Source organism: Vicugna pacos, chromosome 1 (genome assembly GCF_048564905.1).
Source record: "Vicugna pacos chromosome 1, VicPac4, whole genome shotgun sequence".
NCBI lineage: Eukaryota > Metazoa > Chordata > Mammalia > Artiodactyla > Camelidae > Vicugna > Vicugna pacos.
The window spans coordinates 74,947,054-74,973,051 of record NC_132987.1 but is presented as its reverse complement, the minus strand read 5'-3'; the positions used below and the strand labels follow the sequence as shown (position 1 = coordinate 74,973,051).

The 25,998-nt window shown below is 34.2% G+C and overlaps 1 protein-coding gene across 3 annotated transcripts in view; it reads left to right on the top strand.

Annotated features, from left to right (window-relative positions):
- NECTIN3 (nectin cell adhesion molecule 3) overlaps positions 1–25,998 on the top strand; it is a 128,781-nt gene that overhangs the window by 75,426 nt on the left and 27,357 nt on the right. The window lies entirely within an intron of this gene.

The window sequence follows — 25,998 nt, the reverse complement described above, 5'->3', positions numbered from 1 at the left end:
TGACAAGTAGTGTGAAATGTCATCAAAATATTTAGCTAGAGGTGTTGTTAACTGCTGCAGAAGGATAGCTGTCTTCCTCCTTCTCCAAAGCTAGTAACTAACCAGAGGATTTCTAGATTCAGGTTTGGAAATTTTTTAAAAACATTGTTATAGTAATTTTTTAGGACAACCGTAATTGCATGTAATTTTATTCTTCTCTGTAAAATCAATTTATTATGTCACTTGTTGTTATTTAATATTTTCAATTTAAATATTTACAAAAGCTTATGAATGGGAAAAAAATTTTTTGGCTCAGATCATATGTCCTGGAATTTAGTTAAAATATGATTGTGTATATATGTATGTGTATAATATGTAGGCACTGCTAAATGAACACAAAGGGATGATTTTTCTTGAATGATTTGACAGTGGTACCAACTGCAAGTTTTAGTATTCTTGGAGTCAGAGAAGTCTTCCTGGATGGATCAGTTTTGGAAGTAGGAGTTTTGATGCATGTGATAAAATTACTCCGTTGTTGATTAGAGCAAATTGCATAATCCCAAGCATAAATCTAGGTGGAAATGAAAAAGTAATGGAAATTTTAGAAAGGAAATTGATGGGCAGCATCTGCAGTGGATAATAAGCATTGGACTTTGGGAGTCATAGACCATTTAGTAACATTGTGATTTTCTTCTCATCTGTAAGATTAAGCAGGTGAAAAACATGATTGATTTTTTTTCCCTCTTCTTGCTGTAAAACTGAGTCTATAACATATTGCTAAGAATGAGCTGATTGCTGTCATACTGCTTAGGAGAGTCAAAACTTGGAGATGAAATAATTCTTAATTCTATAAAGATTTTAGGAATAATTTACACTGAAATCATTATCCAACAGTAATATAATTTATTATGATTCATGCATTATGTCATATGTTAATTATATGATTGTGTTTTAATTAATGATGTGATATCAAAATGCAAAATACGTAGAACTGTTTCCTGATTACCAAGAGATCTATACATGTGTAATTACTGTCTAATTAGTTCATGCAATGATAGCATGCTATAATGGTAAATGCCTTCATAATGTTCCACTTCACTACATAACTTGTCAATTTTAAGCTCATGAGGTTAATTCCTACTTAAAGTTGTTAGTCCTCAGCCCTCATAACCAGGTCTTGTGGCCTAGTGAGCTAGGCCATGCTCCCAAATGCTACCATGGCTTTACAGAAGAGAGCCCACTTTTCTACCCATCAGTGCTCTGCACTTGGGAAACCACAGAAACAAACAGTTCTTCACTACTTACATTTGTTCCTGCTACTCGCACATTATTTTTGTGGTTGTAGTGCCAAAATTCATACCTGAGAATTTTCCCTCTAAATCTAAATTATGAGAATGAAGCCTGGTTTTGCAAAGAGGCGATTTCCTTGAGTGGGAACTATTACCATATTGCAAAGATTCATAGTTGATAAATCCTACAAAAGTGAGTCTTCATTTAGGAAACAACATGAACTCATGACATTAAAATGTATTTTTACCATTTTATTATGTTTTATTTTCTTAACATTATAGGTAATACATTAAGTATATTCTTGGTACAAAGAAAAATCAAATACTGCAGAAATTTATAGAGTTAACTGTTGAAGATTCTCATTCATCCCCCTGTTCCTGAATATATTATTTCCTTCCCCAGAGATCACCATTGTTACTAACTTAAATATCCCCCCCAGACTTTTTTTCACAAGTTTACTTTTAAGTGTACGTCATCCACATTTACATCTACAGATAATTTTTTAGAAACATAAATGTGGTCACAGAGTACATATTGTTCTAAAAATTGTTTTTTCCACTCTGTTACAAACCAGTATTTTTCAGAGTGAGTAATATTGTCACCTTTATCAAAATTCCCTGGGTTATTGAAAATGAAGATTCTTGAAGACAGTTTCAGGTTTACTGAATCAGAATCCCAGGGGTTGGAGACAATGGGCATTTTGCCTAGTTCACCAGGTGAATTCTAATGCATATTCAGGTTTTAGAACTATTACTGTCTCTCTGTCTTATTCTGAATGGCTGTGACAGTATTCCATTGTGTTGATATACCACAAATTACCTAATGATCTTCTGAGGTTGTTTCCTTTTTTTCCCTATTACAATAATTGTGCAGTGAGGGTACTTTTTGTGCACATGTATTTATAAAATATATGCAAAGACATAGAATTACTGTGAATATTTTTACATTTAAATAGGTGTCATATTGCTGGCCAAACTAGCTATATTAATTTATATTCCCATAAATAGTATATTAAAATCCATTTCCCTCTTTAATATTGCTTAATAGAACTTTTTTTTCTGTCAGTTTGATAAAACTGGAAAAATAGTTCACTTAAAAGCTTTGTAGATTCCTGGAAGAGGTTTCATACTTGATTGCCTTTTTGTAGTTCTGTAAACTACCTATTTGCATCATTTTTCATTATTTTTTTAAACTTCACTTGTTAATTTTTTTAGCAGCTCTTTGATATGGACAGTCATCTTTTGTCTTATATTTGCCTCTTATTTGTTAACTTTATAGTGTCTTATACAGAAAGTTTAAGTTTTTATGTAGTCAAAATCACTGTCCTTTTCCTTATAGTTTCTGGAAATTATATATTATCTAAGAACACTTCCTCTCCATTCCCCCTCTGTCCCTGATCTGAAGTGTTTTAAAAAATCATATAAAAACTCTCATATTTTTATGGGATTTATTTTGTTTTAATTAATCTGAAACTTATTTTTGCTTATGATATAATCTCATTAAGCTTCAAATCATGCATGAAATACTGGACACTGATATACAATTTGTTTGTATTTAAACTTTGGACAACATTTGTGCATTCTATGTATAATGCTATTTTTTAGCCTTGTATTGGAAGAGTTGTATACTCTGATGTGAAGAACTATTTCCCAAACCAGCTAAAATGATCTAGGGAGCTTTTCTGGGAAAATATTTTTAATGAATACAGTTTTATTTTTAATATGAAAAAATCCAAATGTAAATGTAAATCTTTTAGAATGCTCTGCTTCAGCCTAAGGGAGCATTTATTATCTGGAAGTCAGGACTAGTGACTGTTTGAAATAAATGACATTACTTGACTCTACTAAGGAACCTAACAGGAATTTCAGTCAAGAAGCAATACTGTAGGGAATATGGCTTTGGAAGTTATTTTTGCGCTGACATGTCACAAAGCTTTGTAATCTCTTAAACTATCGTGAGATTTTTTTCCCCCTTGATGTCCACATTTTCAGAAGTAGTTATCTGTCAGATGATTTTTTTTGGTAAATTTTTGATTTTTAACAACCTTGAAAATGTATTATGAATGTTATTTCAGGTGTTAAAATACACAGGACAGTTTTCATTATTTAAAATATTTCTTTTATATACATGTAAATATGTGTATATTAATCTGTGTGATGAAACGGAATATATGCATAAAGTATATGACTGAATTCCAAGCTGAACTAATTTCCTTTTTTGTCAAACACTGTTTTTACTTAAAAGAATGACTACCAAACTATGATTATTCAGGCGTGAGTATTTTGCAGACATTTTCTCAAAAATCAATGAAGTGAAACTGTCACTCAAGACAAACAACTGACAGTACTTATTTATCTGGAAAGACTATTAAAATATTCCTCCCTTTTCCAGCCATGTATCTGTGTGAGGCCATTTCTTCTAACTATATTTCAACCAAACAACATATTTTAACAGATTGAATGCTGTGGCAGATGTGAAAATCAAGCTTTCTTTTTTTGACTCAGATATTAGAAAGATTTACAAACGTAAAAAAATTAAAAAAACAAAACAATAGAAGACCACTCTTCTCACTAACTTTTGTTTTGAAAAACATGGTTATTTTTCGTTTAAAAGATGCTGTTTATGTTAACATATTATGAGTTTATCTTTAAATCAATTAAATATCTTTAAAATATTTTAGTTTTAATGTTTAGTATAGCTACTACCCATATAAGTAAAAGTACTTTGGGTTCTCAAAATTTTAAAGTTTAAAGAGGCCCTAAGGCCCAAACTTAGAGAGCTTCTGCTGTAGACTGTAAGTAGTATGAAGACAGAGACCTTTGCTTGGTACTGTAGTCCCAGGGCACAACACAGAGCTTGGCACGTTGTAGGTAACTAATAAAATTTTTTTTAATGAATATGTGAAAGAAAGAATAAAGCCCCACTTTATATTCTTTTCAATCTATGATTTGAAAATTTCTGCATTGTTTATTCTAGAATATCTGATTCTCAGATAATATATTTCAGTATATTTAATGTCAATATTATGTAATATCAGTGTATCAGATTTCAATATATCATGTATGAAAAAGAGCAGAAGAAACAAGAGACCCTATAATAATACACCAAAATGTTAGCTGTGATATCTGTGTATTAGGCTTATCAGTGAATATTACGTTTTATATTCTATTTTTCTATAGTTTCTGATTTTTCTGCCATGCTTTTTCTCTCCTTTGTCAGTGACCTTTTAGCAGAGAAAAATGTAGATCTGTTGAAAACCTGAATTACTACACTGGAATGTTTAATCAGTCTGGAAAAATTATGATTTTTCCCCAATAATTCACTACCATATGTCATATTTTTTAGTAAATTTTTATCAATATTCACGGCAGAGTGTTTTTACATTTTTTGAGTGGATAATGCACACAAAATAATATAAAAGGGTATTTTCTAAAATCTCACTATCATTTCCATTCCTATCCTACCCTCACTACCTTCTACAAAAAATTACTTGTATAAATTTCTTTTGTCTTCATACGGTTTATATAAAACATAAGGCAAGGAAATACACACACATTTTATCTTTTCTCAAACAAAAGGCAACATATATACTCTGTTATATATCTTGCCGTTTCCTCCTAAAATACGAAGATCTTTCTTTATTGGGATACAGAGAATTCTCATTCTTCTGCATATCCACACAGGATTCTAACATGTATATACTATATAGTTTATAATGTCAAAATATTTTAATAAACCAATAATGCTACAGTGAATAGCTTTATATATATGATATTTTGTATCTACACAGGTATAATCTGCAGGAGAAATTTTTAGACTTGAACTTGCTGCATTAAATAGTATATGTGTTTAAAATTTTGATGGGTATTGTCAAATTGTCCTCTATAAATATTGTACTCTTTTGCACTCCTTTGAGCGATGCTTGAAATCACCTGCTTCTCCACATTCTCACGAAAAGCATATGTATTATGCCCAATTATTGGTAATCTGATAGGTGAAAAGTAGTAAATATATCATTGCAATTTTGCAATCTCATTATTAGTGAGTTTCAGCATCTTTTCAAGTGGTTAAAGGGTCATTTTTCTCCTGCCAACTGTCATTCTTTTGTGTGCTATTTAAGCATTTTATAAGTAGATATGAAAATTTTTTGTTTTGATTCATATGTATATATGTATATATAGCATGAATTATATGTACATTGTTCCTTGGTATCTAAATTTGTGGTATAGAAAGTTAAGTAAGATGAATCATGTTTTCCCATAGACTTACATGATAAAATAAGAAGATTAAAAAATTAAGAAACTATGTTATGACTAGAGCTCAAATGTTATCAAACTGTATGGTTTTAGAAACATATGGTGGCCCTACTTTTTATCAAGTTATGGAGTTAGAGATATGTCCTCCAAGTATCTTAATATCATAATACCATATTTCATTTAAGACTTTACTTTTTTTGTTTGTTTTTTGTTTTGGTTTTTTTTTTTTTTTTGGTTTGTTTTGTTCTTTTTGTTTTTGGTGGGGGGAGGTAATTAGGTTTATTTAATTTTTTTTTTTTTTTTAGATGGAGGTACTGGGGATTGAACCCAGCAGAGCGCTAAGCATGCACTTGAGTTATACCCACCCCCGCACAAGGCTTTCTTAAACCTATTTACCCTACTACTCTATAATTCTATAGAGTCTCATTATTCTCAAAATTCATCTTTCCAATACATCCCTGCCATTTTTTCAATAATATTTTTAGATAAGTTGCTTTTGTTAATTATAATCAGTGGTCTGTTTTTCTCCCAGGATCTGAATATTTTAACATGTTTCTAGATACCAGATACCAGTAGTTGTGGGCTTTGGGAAGAAAGGAGGGAGGAAGATGCTACAAGAGTTAACATTTTATTCCAAATTAGAGGAAACTGTATGACTAAGTGGAATATTTAGTAACTGAATCCTGAGTATTTCTAGGATGATTTTGCCCCCGAGTAGCAAAAAAGTTTTCATCTTGCATATTGCCTTCAGGTAATAGGTAGTGGTAGTTACTGAGACAAGTAGTGAAAGAATTGTAGGACCTTGTTCTGGTCGGAGGAGGGAAGAAGTTTTGTAATCAACAAAGTTTAGATGAAATAATGACATAAAATAATATTGAAATAATGTATTCAAATAAAATATCAATGCAACATCTGAAGTATAAAGGATTAGTATTTTTACTAAATCAAAGCGCTTACTAATAAATTTTATAAATGAGGAAAAGATAAACCTACTTTATAAGGTTTTATAAGGATTAATAAATTACCATATCTTATATCCTTAGAACACTGCCTGGCATATAGTAAATACTCTGTGTTTTCTGTTACTATTATTGTTATTTAAAAAGAAGTTGTGTAATTCTTAAAAAAAATTAAAGAGACAAAGCAATGAAATTATTTCAGTAGAAGAGTAAAACTTATACTACTTTGACTCATGTAAACCCAGCATATATTTCTTTTGGAAATCATTGATACTCTTATTATAAATTTAGTTGTGCTTGAAATAAAATTAAAATGGAGTCTATAATTTTTGATTTATATTTCTGGTTTTTTCTCTGTTATTCATTTATCAAACAGCTATTTTTTGAGTACTTAATATGTGTCAGTATTGGGAATGCATAGTTAATGAAACAGAATTTTTTTAAGTATTATCTTTATGGAGGTTATATTTTAGGGACAAATCGATACATGCCTATGATAATGTCTTTTTTTCTTTTTTTAAAAAGAATTTTATTGAAATACAATTGGCATACAACAAACTATACATATTTAAAATGTGTTTGATGTATTTTATATATACACAAACATATACATATATACACATACCCAAGAAACATCACCACAATCAGCATAATGTCCATATTCACCATTTTCAAAGGTTTTCTGGGAACCCTGTGAAATCTTCCCCTCTTGTCCTGCCCCTGCTCCCTCTCCCCATCTCCAGGGAAACAATTACTGATTTGCCTTATGTCTCTATATATTAGTTTAATAAACATTTTTGAATTTATGTAACAGAATCATACAGTAGGTTCTCTTTTTTGGTCTCGCTTCTTTCACTCCACATAATTTTGAGATTTCTTCATACTGTTTTATCAATAATTCATTCCTTTTAGATAGGCATACCTTGTAGATTGACTACATTTTGTTTATGCATTCACTTGTTGATGGACATTTGCATTATTTCCAGTTTTAGGCTACTATAAACAATGCTGTTATGGACATTTATGTATGTCTTTGTGTAGACATATGCTTTCATTTATCTTGAGTAAACACCTACATTTGAAATGGCTGGGTCATATGGTAAACATAACTTTAAAAATGTTAATTAAAAAAAATGCCAAATTCATCTTAAGTGGTTTTACCATTTATGTTTTCAACAGCAATGTATGAGTTGCTCCATACCTTTACCACCATTTATTATATTCAGACCTTTAAAATTTTAGACATTAATAGGTGCGTTGTTATTTCAGTATGGTTTTAATTTGTACTTTTTCCCCTAGCTACTAACATGTGGAACATTTTTTTCATTTGCTCATTTGTCACTTGTTTGTCCTCTTTAGTGAAGTCTCTTTTCAAGCATTTGCTCATTTTTACTGGATTGAGAGTTCTTTATATCTTTTGTGTTATGGAATGAATGTTTGTGTCCCCTCTCCCTGCCCTCCCCCGCCGCACTCCGATTCATACATTGAAACCCTATCACTAGTGTGATGGTATTTAACAAGTGGGGCCTTTATGGGTGATTAGGTCACCAGGGTAGAGCTCTCATGAGGGGATTCGAGCCCTCATAAGAAGAGACAGGAGAGAGATTATTTCTCTTTCTGCCATGTAAGGCTACAAGAAGATAGCTGACTGTAAACTAGGGAGAGTGCCCTCACCAAGAGCCAAAATCTTAGACATATAGGAGGCTAGGACTTCCTAGCCTCCAGAACTGTGAGAAATAAATGTTTGTTCTTTAAACCACCTAGTTCATGGTAGTTTGTTATAGCAACCTGAGTGGTATAAGACATTTTGGATACAAGTCCTTTGTTAGGTAATATCATTTAGAAACATTTTCCCCCATTCTCCTGCTTATCTTTCTCTCCTAAGGGGGGCTGGGGACAGGTAATTAGGTTTGTTTGTTTGTTTATTTATTTGTTTATTTAAAAATAATTTTTAATTGAGGTACTGGGGATTGAACCTATGACCTTGTGCAAGTTAAGCATGCACATGACCACTGAGCTATACCCTCTCCACTTGCTCATCATTCTCTTAACAGGGATTATTGAAGAGCAGAATTTCTTAATTTTGATGAAATCCAATTAATATGATTACAATGCAATGCCATACTTTCTCTCTGGAATGGGGGTGGTAATACCTATTATTGTTTCTATTAATATGGTTAATATACTTTTATGATACATCATTTTATTTTTCCTATATAAGCTTCATTGACAGTAAATTTAATGAATTAATTCAAAGACAGTAGTTTTCGTGGTCACTAGAGTTGCTCCAATATCTAGTAACCTCAGGAGATATAAATATTGTAAGTAATTCTCATCTCACCAAGAAATATAGATATTAAGAAAGTGGTACATGAAGGAAAAATATTTGAGTCATGTTGTTAACTCTTATTTTTAGTAGAATCAAATGAGATTAGCAATCTTGTTATAATAAGAAGATTCAAATTCAGTTATTTTGACTTAAGTAAATCATAGAAATACTCTAAGAAAGTTTATTTTAGACTTACTGTATACATATAAACCAGTGCTGATCTGGGGATCCTGGAGTGATGATTTCTAGTCAATAAAGATTCTGGGTTTAATTGCATTTCAGTATTTTTAATGTATCAGCAACATCAGTGCATTATGTGATTTTTCAGGAAGGAGTTGAAATCCTCTGACCTTGATTCCTACTGTTTCTGATTTGTGGTTTAACTGCCTGAGTGGGAAAGTTAGGACTATCTTAAGAAAGAAAAAAAAAAGTTATGCAAAATAGTTCCCTCAGAACTATTTCTAATACAGACTGAATTATTTCACTCAGATTAAATGAAAAACAAAACAAACAAAAAAAGAGCTGGCTTCATCCCAATCACCAATACTCAATACTGGGAAAAAAAAAGTAGATGATTAAAATAAGAGAATTAAATGTTGGTCTTTTGAGATGTTCTGAGCGATCCAGAGAGAACATCTAATTCACATCTTTTATAAAACTTTCTATAGTATAATTCCACTTGGTCCTATCTTTGTTAAGAACATCTCATCTTCCTTTGAATCTATAAATAAGTTATAAGAACTGATTAATTATAAAAATGATATACTCATTATTTGTACTTAATAGATGTGTATTTGTGAGTCCTCTATTTTCCTATTTTCTTAATTATAAGCCCTTGGAAACAGAAACCATGATACTACCTTTGTAACCTTCCTTGATAACTAATGAACTGCTCTGTACAGAGGCTACTCAGTAATTGTTGTTGAGTTGCAGTGATAGTGAAATTAATTCTTTACAAAAACAATTTCCCGAGCTAGCAGGTTATTCCAGGCATTTGGCGGGAACAAGCAGGACATCAGAATCTATAGCAGTGTCACCTCATCCTTCTGGCTGTGTAACACCTAGAAATTTTGTTTTAAACAACTTGGAAATTTTATAACCAGTACAACGTTGTTTTTAAACAAGATGATGTAATTAGGTGCCAATCTGTAATATCTTATCATTTCCAAAGAATTACTGTCAATGTACAGTAACTGGAAATGAACTTCATCTTTTTAAAGTTGCCACCAAAATACTTTAACATGGTTTATGAGGTACTATAAAGTAAAGTCTGAAACATTAACTCAGATGTAATGCTAAACTTTGTGAAAATAAAAACTTTTAATTGCTTAATGCTACTTGGGAACTCCTGCGAAAAGGTATTATTCTAACCATTAATTCACATAAATTGTGTGTTTTGCCTAGGTTTTTAAAGAATTAAATTTAGACTATTCATACTTGAGACACAATCAGAACATTAAATTTTGAGTGGTTTATTTGAGATCTGTGTTAAATTTGCACTGCCATCAGGGAGCTATAAGCCTTGATTAGAGGTGACTCTTGATTGACTCAGAAATAATAAGAAGTAAAAGAACTATTGAAGTTAAATAAAGTAAGCTAAGTACAATGAAATTTCCTTCCAGATTTTAAGGGACCTAATAGCATTCTTTATTTAAAAGCTTTCATGTTCTTTATTGGGAGCAGTTCTTTTTTTTTTTTTTTTTTAAGTATAGAGCAGTCTGGACAGAGAGCTGAGTTATTTTAAATGTTCACTAAATTGTTTTCAGAGAATAGACTTCTTATTTGTGAACTAAATTTTACATAGACATTACCAATCTAACTTTATTTTGAATTTGGCTACTTAGTCTTCATTTTAGTCCTGGCAAATTGTTGTTTTGGAATTTTTTGACATGTTAAAAATAAAAAAAAAATTAAAAAACAGTAAAGGCCACAAATGGACTTTTGAGGGAATAATATAAATAATATGTTATTTTAGGTAAGTACCCATATGTCTAAACTTACAGTGTTCATTCAGTGAATTATAGTGAGCCAAGCTGAGGGAGGTTTTTTAGACTCTTCCTAAGTAGATTCAATTACGGAGTCCTTGGTTGAATTAAGCTGTCCTAAGTGGAGCGCTGCTTTAGGCAGTTACTTTCGTATTGTGATGGGGGCAGTGCCAGTGAGGCCTCCATGCCTGCCACAGAGCCTGACTTACCGTCAGAGAACAATAGTAATAGAGATTAATGGGAATTAGTAGTGATTAATTTAGTAATCTGTTACTGCCTGTTAACATGAAAACACTGCAGGGAGACCATCTCAGGCTATTATTATCAAAACCTTCCTGACATATTGATTAGTACAAGAATCTTTTATCCTAGAATTTCCAGGATGACCCTGATATCAGATATTCATTCCTCAGTGTACGGTTGTATATAATAGTGCACCCGCCCCAATTTTGAGACTGCTGTTTCTGTAAGAGACTTCCCTTGTACTTCTGACTTCTCTACTACTCCCAGGCCTTTTCTCCAATCTCTTAGTAGCCTCTTTCTCCATTTCTGATCATTCCTATTTAAAATACTTTCCTCCTGTAATTAAAATGGCTCGTATATCATAACCTCTGAAAAATCTTCCTAAGGTAATTAGAAGAATATCTAATTTATAGTAAAACATACCCATGTGAACTGTAGTAAAAGTACTTATCACTGTGATAGTCGCTTTGGAGAGTGAAATAGGAGGCATTAATTTTATAGAACTTTAAGAGATGGAGAGTAACCTGAGTTCTAATTTTATGATTTTCTATGTATTGTTTAATATTTCATTTTTTTCTCTATTTCATAAAATAATGGAGTAACCAGAAAACAGCATAGGATACATTTAGAAAGGAGTCGGAAAATGGGTAGTTGATACTTAATATAAAACCAATTCATTTAATGACAAACTTACTGAATACTTCACACACTTTTGCTTTCAATTGATTCCAGTTTCTTAAATAAGATGAAGTTAGAATGAACATTTTCAGTAACATAAAATTTTAAGTTTGAAACCTCTTAAATCTGAAGAAGGCATATTTGAATGAACTAACTTAAACCCTTTTAGATAGTCCATTGGTTTATTTAAAAAAAAAAACCTCAATGATAACACACTGGCCATATATTTTTAAGTGCTACAAGTTAAAAATCAGTTAGAAATACTAAATTAAATTCAAAATGTTTATTGGTTTAGAAATCTTTACAATGCCAAAAATCAAGAATTTAAAAAAATCTAATAGGTGAAAAAACATTCCAAGGGGTTTGACTCTAGTTTTTCCTTGGGTGAGTTAACATTAGTCATTTGACCTAGTGCCACTAAATTATTCCATTTTTCTTCTGTGAGTCTGAGACTCACCTAAACTGTCTTGGCAGTTTGTCAGATGGATTTCCATAGTTACCAAGCTACCATAGTACCGATTTCCTGTTTCTAGGCAGGATAGTAGACACAGTTACCACTTTCTTTCCCCAGAGACATGCTGTCACTACTGGTTAAGTTTGGTTGTGACATGATTCCAAATTTATTTTGTTGATTCTTTGGCACATATTCTCAAACCAAGATGTTGGTCCCTCAAATTTATATACTCTTTGTTTGCTTTAGTGGTATTTGCTTAATAAGAAATATATTCAGGGCAAACAACTATCCTATTGTTGACTAAGTGTTGTTAATATATTGATTGCTTGCTATTTAGGAATCTGATTCTGAAAAGAAATAAGCCCCAAAGTGACATATGTGTTTCCTTGGGCATGTAAATTGAAAAGTTAAACTTATGATCAGACTAAACAGTATTTTATTAGTGAGGAATTAGTAAGACTCATTGTTGGGGGGAGAACCTTATCTGGAGTGTTACTTTAGTTTGAATCATTGAGGCTACCTTACAAATATTTTTTGGAAATCATCAAAGCAGTTAAAATCATTTCCATATTTACAAAAATGCACAACTCACTTTCTTTACCTTTATATGCTGATTACGAGCAAATACATGTGTAACACACTCAAGAGCTCTTATGATGAATTCTTTTAGGTCTGTTTCTTGTTTTCAAGAGCCCAGCTTCAGTTCATTTAGTATTTCTGTGATTACATAATTGCTGTTTAGTTTTTCCACAGAGCTGAACTCCTTGATGATTTCCTGTTGATTTGGGGAGTATAATTTTTCTTCATAGTTTTAGAAAACAGAGCTAGGACCAGAAGGTGAAGGACACAGGAACATAGATTTGAATACTCAGTATAAAGAAGACCTCTCTAGTAGTCGGGTCTACTGATAAAGGGGTTAATATCTAGTACATGTTTCCCAACTGGCCGTGTTGAAAGGACTCAGCTATTATCTTTTGTTGTATTTCTGGAGGAGGCATTTCTGCATTGGGAATAAAGTTGAATTTTAAGGCCCATTCTAGTTCTATCTCTTGACCCTTTTTTTTCCCCTGAGAAAATAATACTGATGGTAGATTGAAAAATAATCGGTGTTACTTGGGACCAATGTCCTACATAGATAATTCAGTGTGATTCTGAGTGTAATATTTAACTAAATAATTGATTAGTTAGCTAGTGAGTTACTAAAAGCAGCCTAGAAGTAACTGACTCTATTCTATGCGTGTTTTCACTGAGTTTAATCTCAAGATCTATTACCATTTTCATATAATATTATTGAGTATTCATAAAAATCAATTTGACATAAGCAAAAATTATTTAAAGTTTTTAAACTTTTTTTAAAGAACAAAAAGATTTTCTTTTTAAAATGCAAATTATACATTGTTTTATGGTTGGTTTACCATTATAACTGACTGCTCACATACATACTAAAGCTTAAAATACACTTTGAATGAAATCTTTACAGTACCTTTAACTACAGTGAATGTTAGATGAGACATAAAACTTGCTAACTGCAGAATATTTCATGCCCATAAGTAACTCTGAAGAAAGAGAATTGTTAAAGTTCTTTAAAAGGAAATACTTAGCTTTATAATGATTCCTATTTTAAATGCATTGGCGCTTTACAAAGGTAATAATCTCAATTTCAAATGTTTGGCGGGCAGCAATTATTTAAGCTATCAATCCTGTTTATTGAAAGAAATGCCATGTAAATGTATTTGAATCATTTAAATGCCTTATTACTGATGTGTGTGTTCCCATGGAAACCACAAATACCGCATTAGAAATATGTTAAAGTAATGGCTTCACTTTTAAGCAGAACTTGAAAAATTGCAGGCTGTATTCAAAAAAGGTAGTGACAAGGTTGAAAAATTTTGCTGTGGTTACTTCCTGCTGAGGTATAAACTACTTGTAAAATTGTAAAACCCTGTGTGTGTGTGTGTGTGTGTGTGTGTGTGCAATTTGCAAAACAATTTAATCGTACTAGAACACAAAAACATGGAATAGAAAAGGGAAAAAGTATAAACTAGATTTATTAAAGTTGAAAAATTCAAGTTTTTCTTTTTGAAACTTTATGGAAATTTTTTTCAAATTTTTTTGATCCACAGTTCGTTGAATCCTCAGATGGGGAGCCTGTGGTTATGAAAGGCTGACTGTGTAGACTTCTCATCAAAGAAGATAAACTTTAATGGCCAATTAGAACTTCACTTTTTATAAGCTACTTTTGTATTTGTTTAGTTTATATAAAAGCAACTTATCCTTTAATTTATTTTCCATTTTGCTCTACTAGGTTAATTTTCATTATTCTGTCCTTATGTCTCAAAGTACTGTATATACTTTGAAGTCCAAATACCAAAATTGTTCTTAGAGTGTATACTCTCTCTCCTGTTATAATGCTTGTATACAGGGACTTATAACGAATATGTAATACAGTTTTGGATGCTGTAAGAAGTGACTCAAGTTTATATTTTTATTTTAAAGTTCTCTGCAGCTGAGTAACCCTGTTCTTGATGGCAGTATTTTTTTTTTCCCATAATGAACTAATTGCCACTGATCCTCTGTACTTAGTTTTTTAAAAAAACAAAGATGTGATGTTATGGATTACCTAACCTGCTACACTTGCATTAACAATTTTACTAGCTCCCGAGGCATTATAGTTTACTTTTGATAATCAACATTGCTAGAAAATTAGAAATCTTGCCACCTTTCAACTTAGTTAGTCCCGATTCTGATTTCTATAATACTTAAAATTCTTTTAGGCCTTTTAAGCTGCAGCTATTAAGAACATATTTCTTTTACCCCAGATCCTTTTTTTACATACCTCAAATGCTTACAACAACCCTTCAGAAATTGTTTGATAGCTTTTCAAATATGTAAATTCTTCTGACTTTCTCTCAGTATGTTTAAAAACCAACTTGAGTGTTTACAGGGTTTTCAGTCATTCCTTGTATGATACAGTTTATCTTCCCTCTCTGGTCCGTCTCCTCTGAGAAAGTTCTAATTTAATATTTCTCATGAAATATGTTTTCTGGAATGAAATGCAATACTCCAGGATGGTAAGTGCCAAATATATTTGGACTATAACCTCTTCTTGTCTAATATCTGTACATCTGTTCAAATGGTCTGCTTTCATTCATGTGTGTGTGTGTGTTTGACAGCCTGCCACAAAGGATTGTCCTTTCCATCCAAACATCTTCCTTTCAGTTATATTGATTTTTCTTAACCTAATTATGTTTTTCTCCCTTAAATTTAACTTTTATTTTAGATCAAAATTCCAATCTATTGCAGATTTTTTAACTAATATAATAAAAATTCAGAAACTGTGATTTTTTTTTTAATTCCCTGAGCTGGTGTGAGAAGAAATAGGTAACTGAAGTGATGTGTCTTAGAATAAGTAAATGAGATGTCAGGATCTATTTGGATCATCAAAATCAGTTATTGTAACATTCATGCCTCTGTACTGCTTACTTTCCCCATGCTCCATATCAACACTTTTTTATGTCATTTTTTTTCTTTGTACTTTATATGCTTTATACTGTGTAGATTTTTCAAAATATGGGCTCATATTTTCTAATTTTAAAACCTATAATCAAGAAATTAAAACTATTAGGAGAAAAAATAGAATGGGGTATAGGGAAAAGCAATTGTTGAGAACAAGAGTAGAGAAAGAATGAGCTTGCATCTCTGATAATCTTGAAAGTAGGAAAAACTGTGAGGTTGTAGAATACAAGTGAAGTGGGGAGGAAATAAAATATGTATGGGTTCTAAAGCTTTTCAAACACAATCTGATGGTGAAGGATGTGTTATACTTAGAAGGAATTTATTTAGACTTTCAAAGAAAAATTCGTGCCCAAAGGTTGTTAATCTGGGACTACACCCACCTTTTTCTAGTGGTTAAGTGCTGCCACTTGGCTCTGCCATCCTAGGATGCCATTTTCTCCATTTAATTTAGAGAGCCCAGTTCATTGACAGCAGTACCTAGTCATTCTTGGCTTACAGAGATAATAGTTCTTCATTGATGCCAGAGCCCCCCTCATGAATGCATTTCATACAGAATTGGTCAAGAGATTGTTCTCAGGACTCTCCCAGAGGGCACAGTTAGGGGATGGCTAAACAGGCCTCACATGATAAATCCACCTTAACATTTGGTCTCCTTAAGATTTGGATACTTTGCTTTATAGTATACCAAGGAAATTCTAGAATTTCACCTTCCTTTAGTGTAGTTCGCTTTTGGGCCTGGATTTCAGTCATCTAACCAAGCTATTAGAGCTACTATTACCAGCCACTTGATATACTGAATCAAGAATCTTGACTTAGTACATCTGTATTAAAGATGTTTTGTTCGGCTCAACATTATACTCTTTCTACCTGATTCAAAACCCTTAGCATCTATTTCCACATAGGCTCTGACAATATTTTGCCATTTCTGGGAGGTGGAGGCACACTTTGTTGCTTATCCTAAGGTAAGTTGATGAAGAATTTTGAACAATTCCTTTAAAAAAAAATCTTTCATATACAGCTAAAAGAAAATAGCTGGCTGGCACTTACAGAGTGCTGCCTAGACATCACCTAAGGTAAATCTATCATTCCATTATTTATATAATTCTTTTCTACATCATCACAGGCAGCGGTGCTTCTAAACTTTATCCCGCTATACTATGTTTCCCTTTCCTTCCGCTTCAATAGCATTTTCCTAATCTTTCTTTAAATGCACACCAAAAGCCTCCTTGAAGGTCATCAAGCTTCTATTATCTCTTCAGTGCCCTTCCAGCTATTGCCTGTAGTCTTGTCCCAAAGCCACTGCCACACGTTTTAAGGTTTTGTTATACAGCCTCTCATTTCCAGCTAGCAAAATCTGTTGCTTTTCTGTTGCTGCATAGTAAACTACTTAAATTTAATGGCTTAAATGGACAATAATCATTTGATTACTATCGTGTTCTAGGAGCGATTAGGTGCCAGTGGGTGGTTATTGCTCAAAGTTTCTCGCAAAGTTTCAGTCAGATGGTGGCTGGGACTGTAGACATCTGAAGGCTCTGATGCAGGGGCGGGAAGACTCCAAAACAGTTGGAGGTTGGAACAGTTTATACTCCTTCCCCCAAAGATCTCTCTCCCTCTCTCTCATTCTTTCTGCATACTCTCCACCATAGCTTCTGGGCAGCTAGATTTCTTACATGGCAGCTTAAGATTCAGGGTTATGGTGACACGGACTGCTGGGGAACTATATTCTATTAAAGCATATGTGACTGGAAGTAATGTTTCAGCTATTTTTGGAAAATACAGTTTGCTTCCTTTATGTGTTCTCTTGTATCAGAGCTTCTTGAAGGATATAAATATAAAACTAAAAGTCAGTAGATATCAATATAGGAATGTAAATCTTTGCAAGACTTGTAATGTCACTTTACAGTCTGTTTACATTATATTTGCATTGTAGTTGCCATACATTGTTGGATGGTCACAACATTTCATAACCAATGAGAGACTGAAGGCAAAGACTTTAATGCTGATGAGAAAAAATTAAGTAAGAAAAAAATGTCTCAGTAGGAATTCACTCATTCTTGCATATTTTCATGTCGCAATGATGTTTTCTTTTCTGTGCAGTGTCATGACTGCAATTACATGGATAGATACTTTGAGAAAGAGGATTTCTTATTTTTCATACACAGATAGAAGGGATCTGATCTGTAAGAGTAAATGGCATAATTCAAAATCAGAAAAAGATTGCCCAGTGGAAGAAGTGGAACAAATAAAAACTAAGAATACTATCAAAGTAAATCTTTTAAAAAAAGTCCAATAAGAATAAAGAATTACTGTCTGTAAAGCAAAAAAGAAACTTAAGTACAAAAGTACAAAGTGGGAAATGTAGTTATATTTCAGAAGTAATTGGGCTTGAAATCAAGTTAATGAAACTAGAATGAATATTAGAAAATTAGCAAAATACCATAGTTCCAAGAAAAAAATCTAAAGTCTGTTATTCCTTGTACTTATTTTTTTTGAACCTGAAACTTGTATCCATCCATTTACCATTTTTAAAAGTCTAGTTACCATGACACTTTATTATTTACATAAAATTTAAATATTTAATTATATCAAATAAATTATATTAACTGAACATTTAGATGCTATGCCTTGAAGCCACCTCCCATGTGGAGTCCTTTGGTCTTATTTCTCTGAGCTATAGACGATCATGTACTGCCCTGAGTTTTGCAGAGTCAGCCTTCAGAAGGGATTTCTTACCCCACATTCCCACCACTGACAACTACTGTGACTGAAGTAGAGGTATCCGACCATGTGTGTTAGTTTCCTAGGGCTGCCTTAACAAGTTACCATAAACTAGGTGTCTTTAAACAATGGAAATTTATCCTCTCACAGTTCTGGAGACACAAGTCCCAAATCAATGTGTGTGTGCAAGGTGTCTGGAGGCTCTAAAGAAGAACCTGTTCCATACCACTCCACTAGCTTCTGGTGGTTACCAGCAATTCTTGGCTTGTAGTCTTCTTCACATGATGTTCTCCCTTTGTGTCCAAATCCCCCTCTTATAAAGACAACAATCATTGGAGTAAGGGCCACCCAAATCCCATATGACTTCATTCTAACTTGATTACATCAGCAAAGATCCCATTTCCAAATAGGGTCACAGTCAGGTACTGGACTTAAAGCAAAGGAATATTTAAGTGATGGGACATTTTATGCATGTTTCATCTTTTATTGTCAAAATTTTTACTATTAAAACAGCTAAGTTTAACCTTAATCAAGAAGCAGATAATTCTTTTAGCATTGTTCATTTGGCAAAGATGCCACCATATGGATATCCTGGTATCTTTGCCAATGAAATTTTTCAAGCAAAAGTAGTTGTTCACATAATTTGTTACATCTTTATTACTTACAGAATGAGAGGGATTTCTTCAAAATGGCTTTCCTAAAAGAATTAGAATAATACACCATGGACAGAATGTTTGAAACTGACCCATATTTCCTGTTTCTTTTGAAGAATTGACTGACTAGCCATTGGCAGAGCACAGGAAGCCTTTGAAATTGAGGTTGCCCCAGAGAGCTAATTCGGATGCTTCACACATGCTTGTGAAATTTAAAAAAATAGTAACTTACACAAATAAGTAACTTGGTCACTTTGAATGGACATCACTACTTCATAAGTTTGTTAGCTGCACAATGGAAGACAAAAGTTATGGAATAAGAAATTTGTAATGATTAAGATACTGTATATTTCAAGAACAATATTTGGGAAATCACTTGGTCTGACTTGTAGACAAATGTGTTGAATAAAATAATTTTAAAAGCTCTTCTGATACTGAAGTTACATCCATATCTATATATAATTATATATAGCATACATAAGTATATAATGAAAAAATATATTTTTATCTTCAGGTAGGAATTTTTAGGTGATTTTTCTTTTTGCCTTCATGGCTTTTATTTATTTTTTCAGCTTTATTGAGGTATAATTGACAAATAAAATTATAATATATTTAAAGTATGCACTATGACAATTTGATACATGTATACATTGTAAAAGGATTCCCACCACTGAGTTAATTAACATATCCATTACCTCACATTTTACTTCTTCTTCTTTTTTTTTTTTTTTTTGGTGTAAACACTTAAGCTCTATTCTCTTAGTAAATTTCAACTATGCAATTCAGTATTATCAACTATAGCCACCATATTATATGTTAGCTCCTCAGACCTGACCTGAAAGTTTGTATTCTCCTATCAGCCACTCCCTATTTCCCTCTTGTTTTGTTCCTAATCTTACGATTTTAGTTAAAATATACATCTTTTTTGTTGTGGATCCATTAAGAAATTGTAACTAAAATTTTTTAATACTTTTGCCCTTTATCCTTTATGCTGGAGTTAAGTGGTAACATACCATCATATTACAATAGTATTCTAAATCTGACTATATACTTATCCTTACCAGTGCTGTATATTTTTATGTGTTTTATCTCACCTGTATTTCAGTTGGATAACTTTGCTGGTAAAGTATTCTTGGTTGGCAGTTCCTTTTGTTTTCTTTCAGCGCTTTGAATATTATTATTCCCTCTCTCCTGGCCTATAAAATTTCTGCTGAGAAATCCACTTACAGCATTATTACAAGGAGTTCCCTTGTATGAGAAAAAATTTTCTCTTACTGCTTTTACAATTCTCTTCTTAATTTTAGGTAGTTTATTATAATGTGACTCAGAGAAAATTATTTTGGGTTGAAATTATGGGGTGAACTAATTATGTTCAGGAACATGGATGTCCAAGTTTCTCCCTAGGTTTGGGAAGTTCTCAGCCATTGTTTCTTTAAATAAGCTTTCTGCCCCTTTCTCCCTTTCTTTTCTTTCTGGGATGCTAGTGACACATAGGTTGTTTCTCTTATAGTGTTCCACAAGTCCTATAGACGTTCTCAGTTCCTGTTCATTCTTTTTCGCTCCTCTGAATAATTTCAGTTGATCTTCCTTGAAGCTCACTGATTTCAGGGAACCAAATGTTGGGGCATATTGTAGCCCTGAGTCAGATGGGGCATGATATCTCTTTGGCTAAGGTCCATTTGAGTCCACAGCATTGACAACTGTGTGGTCCATGGACAGCTCTGTTGAGATCTTCAGCAGCACATCCAGGTCCAGCAGTTAGGGACCAGGGCAGGCAGCAGTGGTGGTCAGAGGCAGTCATATGCATACCCCAGGCTGTAGGGGCCAGCTGCAGATTCCTGCATAGAGGACACTGGTTGTAGACACACACATAGTGGTGGGGGCCGTGGCAGGCAGCCACAGCTGGGGCTAACTGTAGGCACATAGCAGCTGTGAGGGCCTTAGCTCTCAGTGTGTACTTCTGTGATTGCATGATCTTGCTACAGGAACACACATGGCAGTGGAGGCCAGTAATGGGCCTAGGCTGGGGGTGTGCAAGTACACAGCCAGAGCAACTGGCCCACGCATGTGTACATGGTAGGAGTTATCCATGGGGTGTCTAGGCTTATGTCTTGCACCCATGCAGCCACAGAAGTCTGGGCTGGCTGCCAGTGAGGATCCTGGACTACAGAGGAGTCAGAGAGGGGACGGAATAGGGTAAGACTCAGGTGGTTAGTGGTTTGAAAATGGAAATACTTTGGGATGAAAACTGGTAAAATCTGCAGAGATTTCATGGTGGCTGTGTTGACCATTGGTTTCTTCAGTGACGAAAGCTGCTGGGTTCATCTGCAGAGCAGGTCACTGGCAACCATGGTTACTTCCACTGTGTGGCTGATATTGGCAGCTCCTGCTCTTTCTCCTTGTTCCTAGCCATCCCTATACATCTCAGCTGTGCCAGTCTCTGCGTGGGGTGAATCCGAGGCAGATCCTTCATGTGGTGCGCCGAAAGGCTGGAGAAGTTGGTGGTTCACCCCACTCTCTCTTTCCCAGTAAAGGGAACTCTTTCTAACTGGAAGGTCACTCCTGGCCCTGCTCAGGATGGAAGGAGGCAGCAAAATGGAATTATTCTTCCTTCCCTTTTCACGTATTGATGCTCAGGGTTCATTGTTCTGCTATTTCGCTGAAAGTTCCTGAGTTGACTCCTGAGCCCTCTGAGACATGTTTTTGTTTTTGATTAGCTGTCTCATTGTTGATCTTTGTCGGGGGGTTGAGGCTGGACTGACTCTCTTACTCCGCCATCTTAGTGCTATCACCCCCCAAAACTAAAATCAATATTTGGCATTAAGCATAATCCAGCATGATACTGTGATATTATCAATGAGCACTTTTTCCCCTAGTAGACTCTGCCCAAGAGTAAGTAAAAATGCAGTATTGTAGAAAATTGATAGATTATAAGCATGGTTACCGGAATATAGGGTCTAATGTGACGATATCAGTTTTCCACTAAAATCCTCAATGGTAGGTACATATGACTAGGTACTGGAAAGATACCTAGAACCTTGAACTAAGAATTAGGAAAACAGTTTTATATTCAGCTGCAACTATTAATTTTTACATACCTGGAAGCATAGTTATTAGATGAATCCCTAAGAAGTGGAAATCGATGGGTATATGGATTTTTATTTTTATGGTTATTGCCCACAAATTTATACTTCATACCAATGTACATTGCCAGTGACAGCATATGAGAGAAAGCATGTCTTTCAGTTCATTTACTAGCTTATTCTGCATTTAACAAAATTACTGCTATATTTGGTTAAGGCTCTGAATGGTATGTGGTGAGTTCAGTGTCCTTATGCACCTACTTTTTCTTCTCTCTAGAGTGTCAGCTGTCACCCAATGTTATGTTTGGATAAATCTGGCCATTTATATGTTAAATGAAATCCTCCTTCGTTTTAACTTTTTCCTTCCTTCTTTTAATGTTGAAAAATAAATTCCCTACTCTTTCTTACTTATTGGGCATAAGGATGGAAAAAGGTGAAAGGTAGAGGGAGAGACAGTATTAAGTAGGGAAGAAATAGGTTGGTGACAGAAAGTTATGTTTTCATTGAATTATGGTTTGTGAAAATATCTATTATTTATTGAGCACTACTCGTGTGCCAGGCACTGTTGTAAACGCTTCACATGAACGGTCTCATTTAATCCTTACAGACACCTTCTCAGGTAGGAACTACTATTTTCTCTGATCTGTAGATGAGGAAACTAAGTCTTCAAGGGGTTAAGTAATTTCCCCAAGGTTATTTCTAGTGAAAGGCTTCTAGGTTTGGGTTCTTAACTTCTGTTCACTGTTGCCTACCAACTGAGAGAGTATATGTTCATGTTAACTAATTAGGTCTTACATTTATTTAGCACTTAAACGCAAGGCATTGTCCTAAGTGCTTTATATGTATGAACTTACATACTCCTCATAACAACCTTGTGAGGCACTTTCTTGCACGATCCTCACCTCTCACGTGAGCAAACTGAAGTTCAGTGCATTAAATGACTTCACCAGTGTCCCCTGCTATGAGAGCCGAGGTCAGAACCCAGGCAGTCTAAGTCGAGTCCACACTGTCGCAAACACTGGAAAGATCACTGGCCTGGGAGTCAAGAGATGTGGATCTGGATTTGCGTCCCAGTTCTGTCATGGGTGAGTCCTTGGGGAAATCCCTTTACCTCTCTGGAACTCCGTTCCCTCATATGCGAAAGAGGGCATTTGTTTCTGGGTAATTCTTGAGGCTCTTCTTGCACTAACATTTTAGAATTCCTCAGATGAAAGGGGCTAAGCCAGTCTGCTCTGTCTGATTCATCAGTTATTAAGGACAATCTTAGACTTTAGCAGCTATGTTTTCCCACAGCCTCTGAGACTGTACCCTGAAGATGCTCAGCTGCTGCGATGTAATTCATCGTCCTTCCCCAGCACATCAGGTGCCTTTGCATCTGCACAGAACAGAGCACTGTACTCCAGTGCAGATTGCCATTTGAAAGCTATTTATAAGGAGGATATCATATGACCTCATGGCACATATGGGTAGAACTTTATAAGGAAAAAAACTCTTAAATTAAAAACAGTTGAAATGTATATATGTCATCTCCTAGTAAGTTCAGAAAAGAAGTTTAGCTGCTATGTGAAGTACATGCATTTTCTCAGAACAACTCACTTCATCATCCAGCTTGCCCTGTTAAAGGTCTGTTGCACAGATTTGTAGCCAAATACTTGAGATAGATTTCTTTCAACATTTCACGAAATAGGGAGATATTCAGGCATTTGCTGGCATTAATCATCTAAATATTCTGAGCCATCTCTTCTTGTTTTGAACTAAATGCAGATTCAACTATAATGATATTTTAAAATAAGTTGAGGACTTTGTGCTGTTACACCTCCTTTTTCTTTTGGATACTTGCCAAAGTCTAGATGAGGAAGGATGAAAATAAAAAAAAAGATTTTTTTCCATCGACTTGTACATGTTTAAAGGGTCTAAAGTTAGCCTGGATTCTGTTTCACAGAAAAGAAATTTGGATTTCCATATGTACTTTTTAAAAAATTTTATTTCTCCAAACTATATTAAATATAAGATGGTATGGTATTTAAAATTGATTTTAGAAGGAGAAAATCAAAGTGGGTCTTTAGGATCAATTATTGAAAATTCTCCATCCACAAATTGTTATCAGGAAGATATAATTTTCCTGTTGGTGTCTGTCTTTGATCTGCCACACACCATGAACATTGGTTGGAGACCTCATTTGTTCCGTGAACACAGTGGAGCATCTAGACTTACTGTGAAATCCTCTAAATCCTTTTGGAACTGAAAATGAGATTCTAGCAAAGTACTCTGAGCTTCTTTGGAGGAAAAGTGATAGAAGATTTTTGCAGCTTTTGAAGCTGCTTATATGGAGTATATTCCTTTCCCCTTCTCTTCCAAATAACTTACATAGAAATGCAACATTAAAAAAAAAAACAGGCTACAATCAAAAGCAAACATTATGCCTTTTCCTTGAATACACAGATGGTGCTTACTCTCTTTGATGTGTTACCCATCCTGAGTCTGTCAGGAAAACATGACTCCTCTTCCAAGTGCATGCCACTCTTCTTTAACACAACATGCTTCATCTCTGTGAGCAAGGAAGGGCTATTTCTGAACCTACAGCTGCTCCTCATCTTCACATGCGCAGCAGTGTTTCCCTCCATGTGATAACATTTAACCCCTCCCCATTCTGTTGCATCTTGTCATTTTCAGGCCAACAGCTTTCACCTCTTCTGACTCTTTCTCCTGTAATCATGCATGATCCTTTCAGTCAGAATTCTTTGATTCAACTCCAAGTCACTTTAATCTTTTATGGGGGCCCATAAAGTGTTACCCACCTTTTTCGGGGGATAGCAGCCCTATTCCTTCTCCTCCACCGCAACCTCACATTTGCTTCATTGTCTGTAACATGAGCTGCTCATTCACCACTGTGGGATTTTACAGTCTTTGTCCTCTCTTTAAGAACTATAATTCTCCCCCTTAGCCGGCCTCTATAATATACTCCCTCCTACAGTGGAGTGGGTATACCTTTCTCCTTTATTGTGCTTTGAAAAAAATCCATGTTGTTTTCCTGGATGGAATGTGCTTTTTCTGACAATTCAACTCAATCTGTAATAATAATCTCTGCTGCTATTCATACTGTTTTCCTTTTCATGGACAAATATACCTTGTGTCCCAGTAACCTTTGGCCTCCATTGATCCTTTTTCCTCTTATTTTTTCTTTTTGTACATGCTTGCAGCATCTGCAGACTTGATTTAAGCCTGTAGGTCTGTTGGTGTTTTCCACCTTCTCTTACTTCCCCTTCTCTTCTCCCTGCTAATGCTGGTTAAATCCTGGATTCTCCTGTGCTCTGAAAAACCTTGCCACACTCACCATCATCATTACAATCATCATCATTGGTCAGATTAATATTTCTCAGGCTTGCTTTCACTGTGTTGCTCCCATAACCTAAGGTCCAGGTGGCTCTGGAGGAACTCTCCATCTGGTGCTCTGTGCTCAGACTCCCCCATACCTACCCCATCCCCTTAGGGTGGTCACGTGACTCTTCCCACCCCACCGGTAAAACCCAGGTTCTCACCAATACTGTCTAACCCCCACCTCTCCACAGCTTACCTTGATTGCTCTAGCCTCTAAACTCCAATCACTCTTGTGATGTGAATTATAGGTCCACAATCTGTTATCTACATTTCTAAAAATCTCTAAGCATCTAAAGCTTACTTTTTAACTCATTTTGCACCAAAACCTGACCTGAACTGCTGACTCTCATGAAGTTATACATAGTCATTATTTTCTTCACTTACTGTGAATGGTCATATTTCCACTGCAGAAATCTATATGCTTGACTATGGGATTCTGTACGAGATCCTTCTGTAGATGTTTATAAATATATGAAA